Source organism: Lissotriton vulgaris, chromosome 3_2, assembly GCF_964263255.1.
Source record: "Lissotriton vulgaris chromosome 3_2, aLisVul1.2, whole genome shotgun sequence".
Classification (NCBI taxonomy): Eukaryota; Metazoa; Chordata; class Amphibia; order Caudata; family Salamandridae; genus Lissotriton; species Lissotriton vulgaris.
In genome coordinates this window covers 264,047,091-264,064,913 of record NC_141690.1, presented here as the reverse complement: position 1 = coordinate 264,064,913, position 17,823 = coordinate 264,047,091, and positions in this window count along the sequence as shown.

Below are 17,823 nucleotides of genomic sequence, written 5' to 3'. Positions count from 1 at the left end.
AAATGTGTTTTGACTATTGAATTTTGCCTCAACAAGGGCACGTGGCGATTATTTATGGTGTACTGAGTTAGTGGTACGTCTGGTGTTTAGCGTGTGCTCACCCTGCGATGATGCGTGGACTGTTGCATATTGGGCGGCAGGAACTTTGAGGGGAAAAAAAACCTAGCATCGATGTTTATCAATTGCTGTGCAAACTAGGTCTACTGATTGCTCCCCATAACAAATTAAACAATTGCACTTCCTGCAGTGCATTCTAACTTTCCCAAATTGGGGCCCCTTGTCTGATGGCGATGTTGAAGGTGATACCCCAGAGGAACTTGGTATTGCCGGTGGTGGAGGTACATTTTGGCGCAGTCGTCTACATTCTTTGTGAGCATAGTTCACAGGATGCAGCGATTGAAGGTGCTTGCAGATACTAGCAGTGTAACAGCACTATTTTTTGTCTCTGACTTAAATAAATCGAGGTTGAATTTAATGCTGTCTGTAGTGTAGATCCAAAGCTGAATTCAAGTTTTAAACCCTACTGTCCGCAGTGTACATCGAAGCCAGTAGTCAGCACAGTTATAGAAGAATGCTTTGTTTCACTTATTTTAACAAAATCTGAATACATACAGTTTAATTGTCTCTGCATTAAGTAAATCAAGGCTGAATTCCCTACTGTCTGTAGTGTAGACGCAAAGCTGAATTCAAGTTGTAAACCCTGCTGTCCGCAGTGTAGATCTAAGGGTGGACTGCATCATCTGATTTATATGAAAGATAGAACATGTATGGAATACATTGTCGCAATATGTATGTTTCAGGGACCTTATAGTTCAAATTGTGACCTGTGCTGTCCTCAGTGTAGACTGACATTAAGTGTCTCTTTGCACTTGCAGCATGAATGTTATTATTCAACTAAATCTATAAGTGATATAAAATAAGTTTTTGAAGGAAGCATACTAAAGGGATATTGTATAGGTTTGATAGGTGTTATACTTAGTTTGGTTTGCACTGAGTTGGTGGTACCTGAAACAACAAGGTTCTGTGGAGCCTGTAATGATGCATGGTCCTGGCAGGCCGTACTGATAGTAATGTTTTTTGTCTTGTGACTTCTGTCTTAGTAACGCCACGTGACAATGATTTTTGGTGCACTGAGTTAGTAGTACCTTTGGCTTAGCGTGTAAGTATCCTGCAATGATGCGTGGTCTGGGGGGGCACAGTAATTGGAGTAATGTGTTTTGTTGATTGAATTCTGCATGAATTCCATTTAAAAGGGACCGTATGTCTCACTGTGTCATACAACTGTTCACTCTTCTTTGCGATGATTTATGGTGCACTGAGTTAGCAGTATCTTTGGCGCTGAGCCTGTATGTATCCTGCGATAATGTGTGGTGCAGGGGGCTGCACTGGGAGCAATGTTTTTTGCCAATTGAATTCTGCCTAAATAAGGCCACAGGGAGATGACTTGTGGTGCAGTGAGTTAGTGGTACCTGAAGAACTTAGCATGTGCTCACACTGCGATGATTCGTGGTTTGGGCGGGTCGCAGTGGTACAATGTCTCTTGCCTACTGGAATGCATCATGTGCAATCGCCATTCTACCTGAATCGTGAGCCCTCACAATGTAGATCGAAGGCAGTAGTCATCACTGACATCAAGAAATGATTTTTGTTGTATCCTTTAACAAAATCTGAGGACATAAAGTACAATTATCTCTACCTTAAAAAAATCAAGGCTACATTTCATGCTGTCCGTAGTATGGATTCAAAGCTGAATTCAAGTTGTGAACCCTGCTGTTGAATTGAATTCCATACTGTCCGTAGTGTACATGCCAAGCTCAATTCAAGTTTTCCGCACTGTAGATGGAAAGCAGTAGTCAGCACAGATATCGACAAATTAATTTTGTCACTTATTTTAACAAAATCTAAATACATACAGTACAATTGTTTCTGCCTTAAATAAATCAAGGCTGAATTTCCTACTGTCCGTAGTGTACATGCAAAGCTGAATTCAAGTTGTGAACCCTGCTGTCCGCAGTGTAGATCGAAGGCAGTAGTTGACACAGACATTGAGGAATTCTTTTTTGTCACATACTTTAACAAAATCTGAGGGCACAGTACAATTGTCTCTACCTTAAATAAATCGAGACTGAATTCAATGTTGTCTGTAGTGCTGATGCACCACTAGTATCAACTGGTAAGCTCTGTTGATTGCAGTGTACATTTGAAGGCAGTAGTCAGTATAGCTATTGAGGAATGATTTTTGTGGCATCCTTTAACAAAATCGTCTCTGTCTTACATAAATCAAGGCTATCTTGAATTCTGTCTGTAGTGTAGATAGAAAACTGAATTCAAGTTGTGAACCCTGCTGTCCGCAGTGTAGATCGAAGGAAGTAGTTGACACAGACATCGAGGAATGCTTTTTTGCCACATACTTTAACAAAATCTGAGGACATAGTACAATTGCCTCTGCCTTAAATACATCGAGACTTAATTCAATGTTGTCTGTAGTGCTGATGCGCAGCTGGTATCAAGTTGTAAACTCTACTGACCGCACTGTAGATTGAAGGCAGTAGTCAGCACAGATATCGATGAAGAATTTTTGTCACTTATTTTAACAAAGTCTGAGGACATAGAGTACAATTGTCTTTGCCTTACATAAATCAAGGCTAACTTCAATGCTGTCCGTAGTGTAGATCGAAAGCTGAATTCAAGTTGTGAACCCTCCTGTCCGCATGGTAGATCGAAGGTAGTAGTCGATACAGACATAAGTCTGCGGTGCTTTGGCACTGAGTTTGCAATGGGCCTCTATCAAGGAGGCCCGGGGTCATGGCCGCAGCCATGTGGCAGGGTGAGGACCTTCGCTGAGTCTCTTCTTTTTGCAGAAGTGAACCATGCCCAAGGTGTAGGCTAATTATTTATAGTCTTACGCTGACGTTGCGTACGTTGGACCAGCCCACTCCGCTTCTGCTTCAATGGGGGGGAGACAACACAGCTACTTGACCGAAGTATTCCCCAGTGTCTGAGATGATATTGTTGTGTCCACTATGCTGTACATTACACATATCAATAGTATAGTTACACACGGAAAAGTTTTTGGTTTGTATAGTGAGTTGTGTATAGCATATCACTAGTAGTGTTAGCATTGTGTACATTATTGTTGATGTGCGAGTTTCTTCCCTTATACATAGTTGGTTGTCACAACTCTGAACATTGAGCTACTGTGTTGTTGAGGGGATATATTATTTTGGGAAGGTCCGTTGTCCTGTTTTGCGCTGCCTCTGAGGTAGTAGACGGGTATGGGTCAGGAGGGGTGGTTGTAGTGGTGGTGGCGCTGGGTATTGTGATTTTGTTGGGTGTCAGAAGTGTATAATTAGTACCTCTATCACATATTCCCCTTTAAATATGGGGGTGAGTTGGATGTAATTCACGCAGTACATAGTTGACTTCCTTATACTATTTAAATGTTGATGTTAATTTGTTAGTGGTAAGTGGAACTATTGCCTGATGACATCATCCACGTGACAATCATATACACCTCATCATGCACTAGTATAACCTTTCATCAATCACTGTAAAATACAGAGTATCATATTTGAATCCATTGACACAGCAATACAAGTATCTAAAATCCCACTCAGTGATTCCTAGATTTACACACGCATCTAATCAATTACCTATAGATTCACTCATACATGTTGTCAATGATCAATAGAACACTATCAAATATACTTATACACTTATATTAACATTACACACCAGCACACATCCTATTCAGTTATGCAGTCATCCTACTCACTTTTGCAAACAATGTATCCTATTTACATTTACTCAGCTACACACTTATACAAATAACACTTCATTTATTCATATAGATAGTAAGTCATACTTAGTGTGTTATGAAATCACTATTACAAATATACAGTTAGTTATGCAGTCACTCATGCAATCAATGAGTTTTATGTACACTTATTTATATTAGGCATGAGCGAATTTTGCGGATCTCGCGTTCGCGAATTTTGCGGATTTGCGGATTCGCAATAGGCAAAATCCGCGAATTCCCGCGAATTTGCGGATTTTTTTTTTTTTTGTGTTCGCCCGTGTTTCTGCCAGTTCGCGAGGGTTTTTACAATTTCGCAATTTGCGAACTTACCTGTCGGGTCGCAAGTTTTGCGAACTTGTTGTTTCTACGTGTCCAACCTGTTTGGGACACTCTTCTTCATCACTGCCACTCTCTGTCACCACTGCCACTCTCTGACTACTCATGCCACCCTCTGGCCCACCCATGCCACCCTCTGTTTCATCACCACACCCTCTGGTTGTCCAGTGTACATTATTTTCGGCAAAGCAAAGCACACCTTCCCTGCCTCAAGTGACCTGAATTAATTTGGGGCTGATTAATGTGTCACAGAATATTTTTTTAGCTGGCACCTGCTTCCTTAGTGCGCCCTGATTAGTGATCTTTTGCACTTGCTAAGTGCTTTCATTGTTGCAAAATTAGTTACAACACCTGCCCTTCCCCAACTGACCATAATGAATTAGGGGCTGATTAATGGATTTTAACTTCCAGCCTGGCTCCTGCTTGTCTCCCTTAGCTGTAATTCAGGACCTTTGTGGCATATGTGTAACTATTCTGAGGTTCAGAGCAGGGTCACATAATAGTTTCAACTGGCAACTGAACTCTGGAGGGGCCCCTCAGGAAGCACTACAGGAAATGGCTACTAATGATGTGCCTGAACTTTTGAACCTGGTAAGTAGTTACTTTCAGTTTTGCTTAGATCGTATTTCTGCAATTTCGCACTTATTCGCGGGGCGCGAACTCACGCGAACAGTGCGAGCAGTGCGAGCAAAATCCGCTGCTCGCGGATTTGCGGATTTTGCAGGAAATTCGCAAATCTCGCGGATTGCGGATTTCCCGAAAATCCGCAAAATCCGCGAGCGGAACGGATTTTCCGCCCACGCCTAATTTATATACAACAACTGTCACATACACTGTCTTTTATTTTTTCTACTTTGTTGGACATTTACCATTGAAATATGTTTTTGCTCATCACCACACCCATAAATATATGCAGTCACCTAAACAAGAATTATAACACGTAGTCTTAACCGAATATATGAACTGAATTAACGATTCACACATCTTTGGGCAGTCACAGATCCCCCACCGAAGCACACACACATTCACTCTCCATTACAAATAATCATTTAACTAATCAATAACTAATATAGTCTTTCACATAGCTAGTGACCAGCTGGTACAGCACTTTATACAACAACTGAAAAAGTGATACAGATATTCTCACAGTTTAGTCACTATCTAATATATTTAGTGAGACACTATAAATTAGTCAAGTAAACAGTCAATCACACTGCTACTAAATCCACCATCCAGATATTTATATGTGCACTCATTCTTCAATGCAGATTGCTATATATATAATACATATTTAAATAACGAACCAAACCACATTCACTGGATGATGTCATCAGTGATGTCATCAGTGATGTAATTTGAGATATCATCAGTGATTTCATCAGTGATGTCACTGACCATGTCATGAATGATGTAATATGTGACATCATCACCAGTGGATTGCGGGATCGAGAGTTACAGTTAGTACAACTAACTATAACAGAGGATTTTCAATGGTTTTGTATGAGTGAAATATCCAGCTAACTATAACACCCCTGAAACCTATGGTTTTTTTCAATGAATTTCTAAGGTTTTTTAAATGCTAATTTCTAACTATAACATGCTTGAGACCTATGTTTTTTAGTGAGCATATATATATATATATATGTATACACACAATCACAAATATATTGTTAAACAGCCTATATTAAGGGTGCTTTATACACGTTTTTATAGCATGCTTCTTTTAAATCTGTTAAAAAAAATCACTATTTATAAATTTAAGAAACAGAGGAACATATTTACAAGCCCCTATCGCCATGGGCACGTCACTTTTTTACGATGTTCCTGTGGCGATAGGGGCTTTTCTTTATTTACAAGGCAGCGTTTAGCCACTTAATGTCGTTAATGCTGCCTTGTAAATAAGGCTCCCTTTCACACTATGTTCTGCGTGAAAGGGGTGGGCAATGGGTGTTGCTGTAGGCGTTCCACTGCAACACCCATTGATTCTGATGCTGCCCTCTATTTACAAAACAGGCTTATATAGGAGGCAGCAACGGAATTAAAACCAGGGAAAAACATGGTCTTACCCTGGCGCAATGATGAGAAATGTTTAATTTCTCCTCGTTTTTTGCTGTTTTCATGTGTGCTGTGTTGTACAGCAAAACCAAAGGGGATAATGGACGGAGTGTTGAACATTGCAAGCACTCACCCCCAGTCAACTGATCTGGGTTTAATCCATCATCATTCTTTAGCCCACTCCGCCATCCCAGTTCAGACACATCGAACACATCTCTGGTCACCTGAAAGACCTCCACTGGCTACCCGTCAATAAGAGGATCACTTTCCGACTGCTAACCCACGCACACAAATCACTCTACGACATCGGACCAGAATGCCTCAACTCACGACTGTCCTTCTACACCCCCTCCCGCCAACTACGTTCTTCCAGCCAAGCCCTCGCCACTGTACCTCGCATCAACAAGACCACCATGGGAGGCAGATCCTTCTCATACCTGGCTGCTAAAACATGGAACTCACTCCCCACTTACCTTCGCCTTACCCAGAACCACCTAGCATTCAGAAAGCAACTTAAAACGTGGATATTTGACAAGTAATCCTCCCCCCCTCCTTAGGCGCCTTGAGACCCTCTGGGTATGTAGTGCGCTATATAAATTCTTTGACTTGACTTGACTTGACTTGACATATGTAAATCAGTCTATCCTGTGCGTCATGGGAACAGTCCAGCCCAAACTGCCAAGCCATGTCTTTCCCTGGACCAGAAACAAGCATCCAGTGAAAGGGAAGAGCAATGGTTGTTGATGTGGGTATTCCACTGCAACAACAGTTGATTTTGACACTGCCCATATTTCCAAGGGTTGCGTAAATATGGGGCAGTGCCAAAATTAAGACCGGGAAAAAACTGGTCTTACCCTGGCTAAAGGAGGAAAAATGTTTAATTTCTCCTCGTTTTTGCTGTTTCCATGTGCGCTGCATTGTGCAACACACATAGAAACAGCAAATTTTAATTAATTGTTTATGCACAGGAAGGTGACTCTTCCTGCTCATAAACAATCAAAAAACAATTACTTTTTGCAACTTTTCTGTCTGCTGCGTTAAGCAGCACACATAGACGCTTTAAAATGCCATTTAAATATTGTTTATGTGCATGAAGGGACACCTTCCTGCACATAAACAATCTTTCCCTCAACGCAGACACCCCTGCACTACGATGCAAGAGTGCCTGCGTTATGCTAGGCTGCTAAGTGTAGCACCAGCGAAAGGGGTAAATGCAGGGCTGCACCATATTGTTGTAAAAATGGTGCAGCCCTGCATTTCAGAAGTGGCGGAGTGTAGCCAAGGAGGCTAACACCGCGCTCCACCACTTAGTTGTAAATATGCCCCTAAGAGTGCTCCCAGACCATTATATCAACTCATCTTTCATCCACCTGAGATTTCTTTACGACTGTGTGATGTATCTTCCAATATATTACTACTGGCTTTGCTTTTGCTTTCTTCCATTTCTCCTCTACTGTTAACCCCTTGCATGCTGATGACAGCCGGGAGTGGTCATGGCACATAGTGCTCGTGTGCTGATGACGGCTCCCGGCCGTCATGACCGCACCCGGGATCGGAATGTGCCGCACAGGCGCAGAATCGCGGCAGCATCCAAGGGGTTAATTACTACTAAATAACAATTGACAAGCATTTGCAATGCAGTCAGTCTTGCATTTGCGAGAGTTAGAGTTATTGGCATTGTAAATGACAATGTCTTTTACCCATGTGTTTTGGTTTGGAGAGGAGTCGGTGTGTGTAGTTTGAAATTGAATGATGTGGGCTGAATTGGAATTGTTATGGAATTGTGTGAGGTGTAATTGTGTGATGTGTAGTGGAATTATGTGGTATGGTGAATATATAAGGGTGAGAGCTGGACATAGAAAGGAAGATAAAGTGGGATAGGCCGTTTGTGAACGAAGTGGTGAATGAACTCCAGAGAGAGAAGGAAAAAGACAGTGTGAGAAAGAGAGAAAGAAGGAGAGAGCAGGCCACAGAAATACAAAGAGGGTATGCCTATGGACGCAGAAGGCACCCCAATAAGAGGAGGAGAGAATAAGATTGAGGCATGGAAATTTTGAAAAGGCAGAGGAAAAAAATGTTTTCAAAGCCTTGAAGTGAACCAATATGAGAGAGAGAGAGAGAGGGAGAGAGAGAGAGAGAGAAATAGAGAGACGAGTGGGAGGGGCACCATGAGGGGGAGGGGAGAAGGCGAGATGTGGGCCAGTGCACAGCACAAGGAGGTACAGGAGGTTAGTATGTGTGAAAAAGGCAGCTTAGCCTAGAGATAGGGAATGTGGGGAAAGGCTGAGATGGGGCAGTGGAATTGCGAGATGAGAATGGGTAGTGGGGGTGTGAGGGAGAGATAACAGGTGCAGTGGATGTGGGGGGACATGACATGGTTTGGGGAAGCGTGATTTAGAGATGGGTTATATTAAAATTGTTTGTTGTGAATTTTTGTGGTGTGGGATTGTGTGATATGGAGTTGTGTAGTGGAAATATGTGACGTGGTGTGCTTTGGAATTGTTGATATGAAGACCATATAATGGTCATATTTTCAGTATACACTGAGGAATACAAATCTAATTTTGAAGTGAGGAAGGGATCATGCATTGTATCTTCGGTTTCCAAATAATAATTGTCTTCTTAATTGTTATTTGTCAGCCTTCTTCTATTCACCTTCCCTAGTTGGCTCTTAGACTGTACACTCTATTAAACTATTAAAAGTTATGCATTCCATTTGCTTTCCAAACCTGTAAAGCACTGTAAGGCAAACCTTTATCTCGGAGTACATTTCTGTGGGCTTTCCGGGTGTGAAACACCATGGAAATAATGGATGATTATCCAGGACTTTGTAGGAGTTTACGAGTGTATACCTGCCACACGACCATAAAATATCCATTTGCTCTTCCCTGAAGCCCAACAAGTACTGTTCCTATGAGGCACAGGGTCAAGACTGATTTGCATAATGCTGGGTCTGAACTGTGGTGGTGAAGTGAGCTAAAGAATGGTGATAGATTCAACCCAGATCTGTGACTGGGGGTGAGTGTCTGAAAAGTTTCAGCGCTCCGTCCATTGTTTCCTTGTGCTTGCTTTATTCTTCCTAAGTTGGCAGAAACTTTTCTGGCAGCTGAGATAGCTACAAATAAAGTACATGTGAATACATGTAGTGTGCGTGTGTGTGGATGGGAGTGCATTTGTGTGAGTAAGCATGTGTTTAAGAATATGTTTGTGTGATTATGAGTGTGAGTGAGAGTCAGTGAGTGTTAATGTTAATGTTAATGTTAATGTTAATGTTAATGTTGAGCAGAATTTATAGAGCGCAGGCTACTCAGCAGAGTGTCCCGGTGCTAAGACAGAGGAGACAGGAGACTTGAAAGCTCAGAAACCGAGAGAGGCTGTTTCATTACGGCAATTGTTGGAACATTCAGGTTTTTAGCTGTTTTCTAAAAGCCAACAGGGTCGTGGCCTGCCTGAGTGGTAGTGGCATGATGTTCCATGCGCGGGCAACTTGCACTTGAAAGGAGCGCCCGCAACAACGGACTCTACAAAAAGTATGTGTCTTAATTAGATGGTGATGTGCTGATCTAAGCGATCTGTGTGGTGTATAGAGGAGAACTCTTTTTCGGATGTAATGGGCCCCCAACCCGTGAAGTGCCTTAAAAGCAAGAACTAGGGCTTTAAAGAGAATGAGAGTAAGAGTGACTGCAAGTGAGAGAGAATGAATGAGTAAAAATGAGTGTGAGGGTTTGTTCGAGAGAGTGTAAGTAAAAATAAGTGAGTGGGTTTAGCAGTGAGTGTGACTAACTGTGATTGAAAATGAGTACGTCCGAGTGAGTGAGAATGAGTGGTTCAGAGGGCGATTGGGCGAGACTTTGGGAATATGTGTGACTGTCAATAATTGCAAATGCAAGTGAGTGTGAATGAGGAAACGTAAGTGAGAGGGAGTGGGAATGAATGCTAGGGGTAAATCTTTGCATATCGAACATCCTGTTCATTGATAGAATATTGACCCCCAAAATATCCCCATACAAAAATATTGAGTTTTAAATATCGATGTCAAAAACATCGACATCCTATATTTATAATGGTAAGTACAAAAATATTGAGAAAAAAATATCGATGTTAAAAATATGGTTGTACAAAATAACGATTTTAACATATAGAAAAAAATGATATTAAAAAAAAAAAATGATATTAAATATATTAAAAATATAATTAACTTAAAAAAATACATTATATTTAATATACATTTTAACAAATATAACTAATAAATGTAATTTAAAAAAATTTAAACGTACGTATATACATTGTAATATATACATATCTTTACTTTAAAACAATTATTAAACTATTATTTTTAATTTCTTTTATATTTTATAAATATATAAAAATTTACAAAATATATATATATATATATATATATATATATATATATATATATATATATATATATATATATATATATATATATAAAAACAAAACCCTTTACGGCATAGAGTGACGCATAAATTATGCAAAAAAGAAGGAGAGAACCCTGGGTAGTTCTCAAGTTTAGGTGGAAAGCAGCCCCTGTTAGAGCACTCTCAACACCAGCGACACTCTAGATCTGCTCACCTCAAATGTCTGTTTTTCTATCAAAGTTTTTAAGCATAGGATTAGCACAGTGCTATCCACGCCGAGATAGAAAATGACAAAGTCTTTTGCAATTTATATAGCACTGTGCTAATCCTATGCTTAAAAACTTTGATAGTGAAACAGACATTTGAGGTATGCAGATCTAGAGTGTCGCTGGTGTTGAGAGTGCCCTAACATGGGCTGCTTTCCACCTAAACTTGAGAACTACCCAGAGTTCTCTCCTTCTTTTTTGCATATATATATATATATATATATATATATATATATATATATATATATATATATATATATATATATATATATATATATATATATATATATAGATACATACATACACCAATAACATAAAATCTAATTAAAAGAACATTATATCATAAATAAACATTAAACTATTAAAAATTCTTTAAATTTACATTTTCTACTCCAGTAAGTGCAACAGTAGGAAAAGTGTAGGATAGCGGAGGGGTAAAAATTACTATTCCCTCTCCAGTTAGTGCAACAGTAGGGAACATGTTGGATAGTAGAGGAATAAAAATTACTATTCCCTCTCCAGTGAGTGCAACAGCAGGTAAAGTGTTGTATACCGGAGGTGTGAAAATTATTATTCCCACTCCAGTTAGTGCAACAGTAGGGAAAGTGTTGGATAGCGGAGGGGTAAAAATGAATAATCAGTACACAATTATAAACAAACAAAATATCAACAATAATACATCATATTAAAAAAACCATATAAAAATATTAAAATTTAAAACGATAGAAACATATTATAATAAAAAATAAGTATGGGCGAATTTTGCGAATCAGCGGTTCGTGAATTCGCGCAAAATGGCAAAAAAATCCGCGAATTCACAGATTTCCCTGCAAAATCGCTGATATTTTCGTGATTTTGCGCCACCGCAAGTGTGTGTGGGGGGGCAAACGGGGGGGCTTCTATGCGAGCTCACATGCCTCTTGTGTGTATAAAAGGACAGGCACCGATCAGAGCATTAGATCCGGGGAGAAAGAAGCTCAGGGCCACAGGAACTGCACGGGGATAGAGCTCGTGAAAGTCAAGGATGCAAAGGCCTCCATCAAGCATCATAGCTAATTTTCGACGGTAGATATGGGGAGAACACACACCTCCTGAGCCTCGACAAAGCACACATTTTTTTTGGGCTGATCAACTTTGCCCTCGCGCTGAAGGGCGCCGGGGTCCCTCGAGTGAGCTGTCCATCATAGTGGCTAAAGGGCGGGAAGACGGTGCACACCACTAGTTTGTGTGGGGGGGGGGGGGGGCAAACGGGCGGGCTTCGATGCGAGTTCACATGCCTCTTGTGTGTATAAAAGGACAGGCACCAATCAGAGCAGCAGATCCAGGGAGAAAGAAGCTTGTGGTCACAGGAACTGCACGGGGATAGAGCTCGTGAAAGTCAAGGGTGCAAAGGCCTCCATCAAGCATCATAGCTAATTTTCGACGGTAGATATGGGGAGAACATACACCTGCTCAGCCTGGACAAAACGCACATTTTTTTTGGGCTGATTAACTTTGCCATCATGCTGAAGGGCGCTGGGGTCCCTCGAGTGAGCTGTCCATCATAGTGGCTAAAGGGCGGGAAGACGGTGCACACCACTAGTGTGTGGGGGTCTGGGGGGCAAACGGGCGGGCTTCTATGCGAGTTCACATGCCTCTTGTGTGTATAAAAGGACAGGCACCGATCAGAGCAGCAGATCCGGGGAGAAAGAAGCTCCTGGTCACAGGAACTGCACGGGGATAGAGCTCGTGAAAGTCAAGGATGCAAATGCCTCCATCAAGCATCATAGCTAATTTTCGACTGTAGATATGGGAAGAACACACATCTGCCCAGCATCGACAAAGCGCACATTTTTTGGGGGCTGATTAACTTTACCATTGCGCCGAAGGGCGCCGGGGTCCCTCGAGTGAGCTGTCCATCATAGTGGCTAAAGGGCGGGAAGACGGTGCACACCGCTAGTGTGGGGGGGGGTCTTCTATGCGAGTTCACATGCCTCTTGTGTGTATAAAAGGACAGGCACCAATCAGAGCAGCAGATGGGGAGAAAGAAGCTCGGGGTCACAGGAACTGCACGGGGATAGAGCTCGTGAAAGTCAAGGACGCAAAGGCCTCCATCAAGCATCATAGATAATTTTCGACAGTAGATATGGGGAGAACACACACCTGCCCAGCCTTGACAAAACTCACATTTTTTTTGGGCTGATTATGGAGTTACTGAATTTGACCTTCAACTCAGGCACCTGCTTTATCTATATCTGTAAGTGCTTCCTGCAGGAGCCTCGTTGTCTACTTGTAACTATTCTCTGACCCTGCTTCGAGGGTCAGAGCAGGGTCAGAGAATAGTAGCAAGTAGGCAAGGAGGCGCCGCTCAGGAAGCACTTACAGGGTTACAACAGGTGCCCAAGTTGAAGATAATTTCTTTGTAACCATTTTGTAAATGGTTACAAAGAAATTAGCTTCAATTTGGGCACCTGCTGTAACCCAGTAAGTGCTTCCTGAGCAAAATTCGTCCCGCTCGCGAATTCACGGATTTTGCCGCGATTTCGCGCGATTCGCGGATCGCGAAATCGCGGAAAATCCGCAAATTCACAAGCGGAACGAATTTTCCGCCCATACTTAATATTAAATAGATAGAATAAATACCTAGAAATATTATATTATATACATTTTAAAATCATTTACAAACAAATACCAATTTCTGATTAGAAATATTTATTTCTAAAAAAACATTAATTATTACATAAATGTAATCTTTTTTATTTCCTACCCTATAACATGACACTAATCACAACACACATCTACATTTAAAAAAAATTACAGCAGTAATTAATTATCAATTAAAGAAATATTAATAATTAAAAAATAATTAAAACAAATAAAAACAAATTTACTCCCCAAACCTTACCCCTATAGAACCAAAACTCTCACACGAAAAAAATAAACAATTGCCCTAATTATTTATCAATTGATTAATTAATATTAGTGATCAACTAATTAATAATTAACTAAACATAAATTACTCTCCACACCAATAAACCCCACAACCCACACTTAACATCATTACACAATTTCCATAATTAATTTTGAACGAATACATTAATATCAATTAACAACTATTTATTAATGTATTAATTAAAAAGATATTAGTTCCAAAGATCACCAGCCGCTTCTGCAAGAAAAGAAGGTAAATATTGGCACTGATTATTTTGATTTTGATTGAAAAGTTCCTGTGTTTACCTAAAAGCATCTGAATGCTAAATGCTAAATCTATAGTGGGCATTTCCCTAGGGGCAAAACACAAAGTTCAGGAAATTATCGCAAACATATTCACATTTTTGGTAATTTCACAGTTGAAAATGTTGCTCTTTTCATCTTTTTTAACTGTGTGGTTAGGCTTTCAAGTTTCCATTAATTAGGAGGCCAGTTCAATAATTAGGTCAAACAATAAAGTGGCCCTTTACATTCTGATATACAAAGACTGATTTTCCATAATTAGGAGGGAAAAGCCACTCTCCAACCACAAAAAGATTTCAGTGCATCACTATCTTTATCCATTGAGAATAGTCTGAAAGAGGCACCCGTGGCCGTTGCCTTGTTATGTAGGTGTTGCCGTAAATGTGCTACCACTAGTAATGGGGTGCACAACATAGACTCCCTGGGATGACACATGCGGATGGATAATTCCTGGATACACTCCTCCTTTAACCCACACATTGTAAGTGTTTATCGGGTTTGATACTCATCATTTGAATTTGCCCACATTTCAAAGTGTCACATTTAGAAACAGCAGGCCTCATGCTCTCAGTGGCATGTAAACTCTGTGCCATATATCTAACACAAAATACAGATTGTTTAATTTGGAGCAATATAAAGTGAAGAAACATGCTTCATAATCATTAAAATATAATTGGCCTAATTTAAAATGGGAAAAACACAAGGACTTAATGTTCCATAGAAATATGCCTCCTCACTTTAAATTTCTCCCATTTAAACAAATGACTGTATTTTACAGTTGTAAATATGGCAGTGTCTACTGGCCATTGGGGGCAAGAGGCCTGCTGTTCGTAAATGTTACACTTTGGAATGGAAGGAAATTAAAATGAAGAGTTAACAGAACCATTAGGTTAACTCTTCATTTTAATTTTCTTGCACTGATAAGATCTAGAAACGTAATTTTGTCCTCAACTCCAATATTTTGTTGACAAGGACTTTAAGAGTTAAATACCACAGTGATTCAGTTCTTCACCTCTGCACCCAACCTTGGGTTATACATCTTCAGAATTATGTATAATGTAAAATAAACTCAATCTTCCCTTAACTTCAAGTGCCAAGAAGAGGAGTAGAAAGGGAGCTAGGTAGAGGCGGTCTCAACGAGGGGGTTAAAGCACCTCTGATGTTTTGGACAATCTAGACAGGTAGTAAATCTATATCCAACTTAACTCTAACCTACACACAAGGTGCTGACTTGCATTTCTTTTGTGTTTTCCTAAAGGTCTTCTTGGAGGCTCAAGCTCCTGCAAAAACTCTTATGAGGACTTTTTGTCCCTATTTTGCAGTCTGCCATCTTGTTTTTCCATTTTCAGTGTCTGAAATCTTGTCACATTTGGGTCTGCACCTTCAACCTTTGGCTTTTATCTGTTTTCATGTCCAACCAGCCCATCCAAACTATTGCTTCAATAGGAACACTGTCAAATCTAAGGCGTTTTGCTGATCACATTTCCTATTTGTATTTAGGTTATGATGCTGCAGTATCTCATAGGGATCTTGGTAAACTGTAGATCAGACTTGAAAAGTAAATGTAATTTGGAGCTAGTGTTTCTTTCTTTTGCTGATAGAATGTTATTTTAACTGCTGAATTATGTATTTTTTCTTCACTAATTGTGCCCTGTTTGTATGCCATTGCCTGTCATAAAGACCCAGTGATATTCACTGATTACCCTTTGTTCATTTCTTTTACTTAGCTGTCATGGTGACATGTTGTAGGATACTCTACTTTGTTTTCAGATAATGGGCCTGGGCCTCCTGCCGCTGATTTTACTGCATTCTTATGTATTTCTTTTTATGGGAACATGTTGCTGCATTATGATTTTGTGTTGCAAAAATGAGCACTTGCATGCAAGGAGGTGCCTGGAGTTACCAAACAGTCCCTCACACTAAGAGAAGCAAAGTATTACGTTTGCATGTATTCAGAAGACACTTACCGGTCACCCACAGGAAGATATACCTTCAGAAATGCACATATGCAGCTGGGGGAGCTGTGATAGACAAGGCAAATGAAAGTAGGAAGGCTCTTATATTGTAGTGTTGTGTAGTAAGAATGTTAATAGCTTTACTGAATTGTAGGAAACATTAATAACTCTATTGTAAGTAGCAGCTCATAGTAATTTCAGGTGTGACCTCCCAAAGAAGGGCGTGTCTTGCTTTTGCTGGGTATTGCTATGTCGCCTTATCATCAGACCCCATCGAAGGGTGCTATAATTCGTGTTTTTTTATTTTTACATGCATTGATTGAGAAATCCCAGTGCCCTGCTTTAAATGCTGCTGTTACTGGTAATGGATACATACGGTGTAAATTGATGTCATCCTTGGCTAAGGAATATCCGGAAACAGCGTTCTCGTTGGGCACTGGGGTTCCAGGATTTCGGGTAGCATTGTACTTCAGAAAACAATAGAATCTGAAATACAACAGGACAAAAAAAACATTTTGAGATATGATCTGTAAAGGCCCCAGAGAAATGAAACTAAATGGCAACATGGGTGTATAGAAATGAGGGCTTTTTGCTTATTGTTACGAGTAAAAATTCAAAGCAAACATTAATGTCAAAATAATTTGTCACTTATTTTTACACGTATAGAAAAGTGTACACTTTTTTCAAATGAAAACGATTGTATAACTTCCTAGAGGTATCCACTCCTTTTGCTGCTGCTGCTTCACATTCTGTGCCTGGCCTCCACACATATTAAAGTTGAGCTAATTAGGGGTTCATTAGCACAGACTTTGTTCGCCCACCATACCCCTGGGAAATGGGACCGCCCACAATACATGCCAAAAATGCAAATTGTGCATTTAAATGTACAACGTGACAGGCCCCGTGCTTTGCCTGCCACGTTGTCTCATTACAAATCAATAAAATCTGCTTATTAAAAAAACCACTCGCCTCCTCTTAAGAGGTTAGAAAAAATAAAACTAGAGTATCCCTTGTAATCACAGTTTCATTCCTCTAATATGACCAAAGGTGTAAATTATGTAGAAATTGTGCAAAATTCACCAATATTCCCGTTGTTACGGGATGCAAATGAAAAGAATCCAACAAAAATTGATATTACCACACCATGATGTGTGTATTACACTTGGTACATGTATGGTCTGTCAAATAGCCGTGAGTCAGGGATGTTTGTGAATGCTCTTCCATATCGATGGAGTGACATGCATACCATGCAAGGCTAATTTATGCGGTTTTGTAGAAGGTTACACACTTGTTTGTGACTCAAGCCCGATGTGAGAATATCTGTGGAAAATATGTTTGAATGTCTCTGTTAGTGGCGGTGTCAAAGGCCTGGCATAGCAAGGTTACTCTAGACCCTAATGCTAGCAAACATAAAGTGTGCCCAGTGCCAGTCTTTCAGCCACAAGTGAGTGGGTTTTTGGTGGTTTTATTTTCCCTAGCTAATGCTGTGCTTTAAGTTTTTTTTTAATGCGAATGTGTGACAAGTAGTTGATTTTAAAACACTTTGGCCTGTTTGATTTGGAACTTGTAACTTCTGTGTTATACATAAGCTATCGTACTGAATTTTTAACCTTATTTTAAAGTTGAATGCACTATTTACTTTCCTCTATACTTTACCATAGGGAGAACACGACCCCAGATTTGGAGCCTCCGTTTGGTAAACTATAGGTAAAACTAAAAACGTTTATTCAACTGGAAAAAAAGGTAAGGTATATTTATGTTAAATAATAATATAAATTAGTTATATATTTTTTAAATGCACTATTAACTTAATTTTGAAT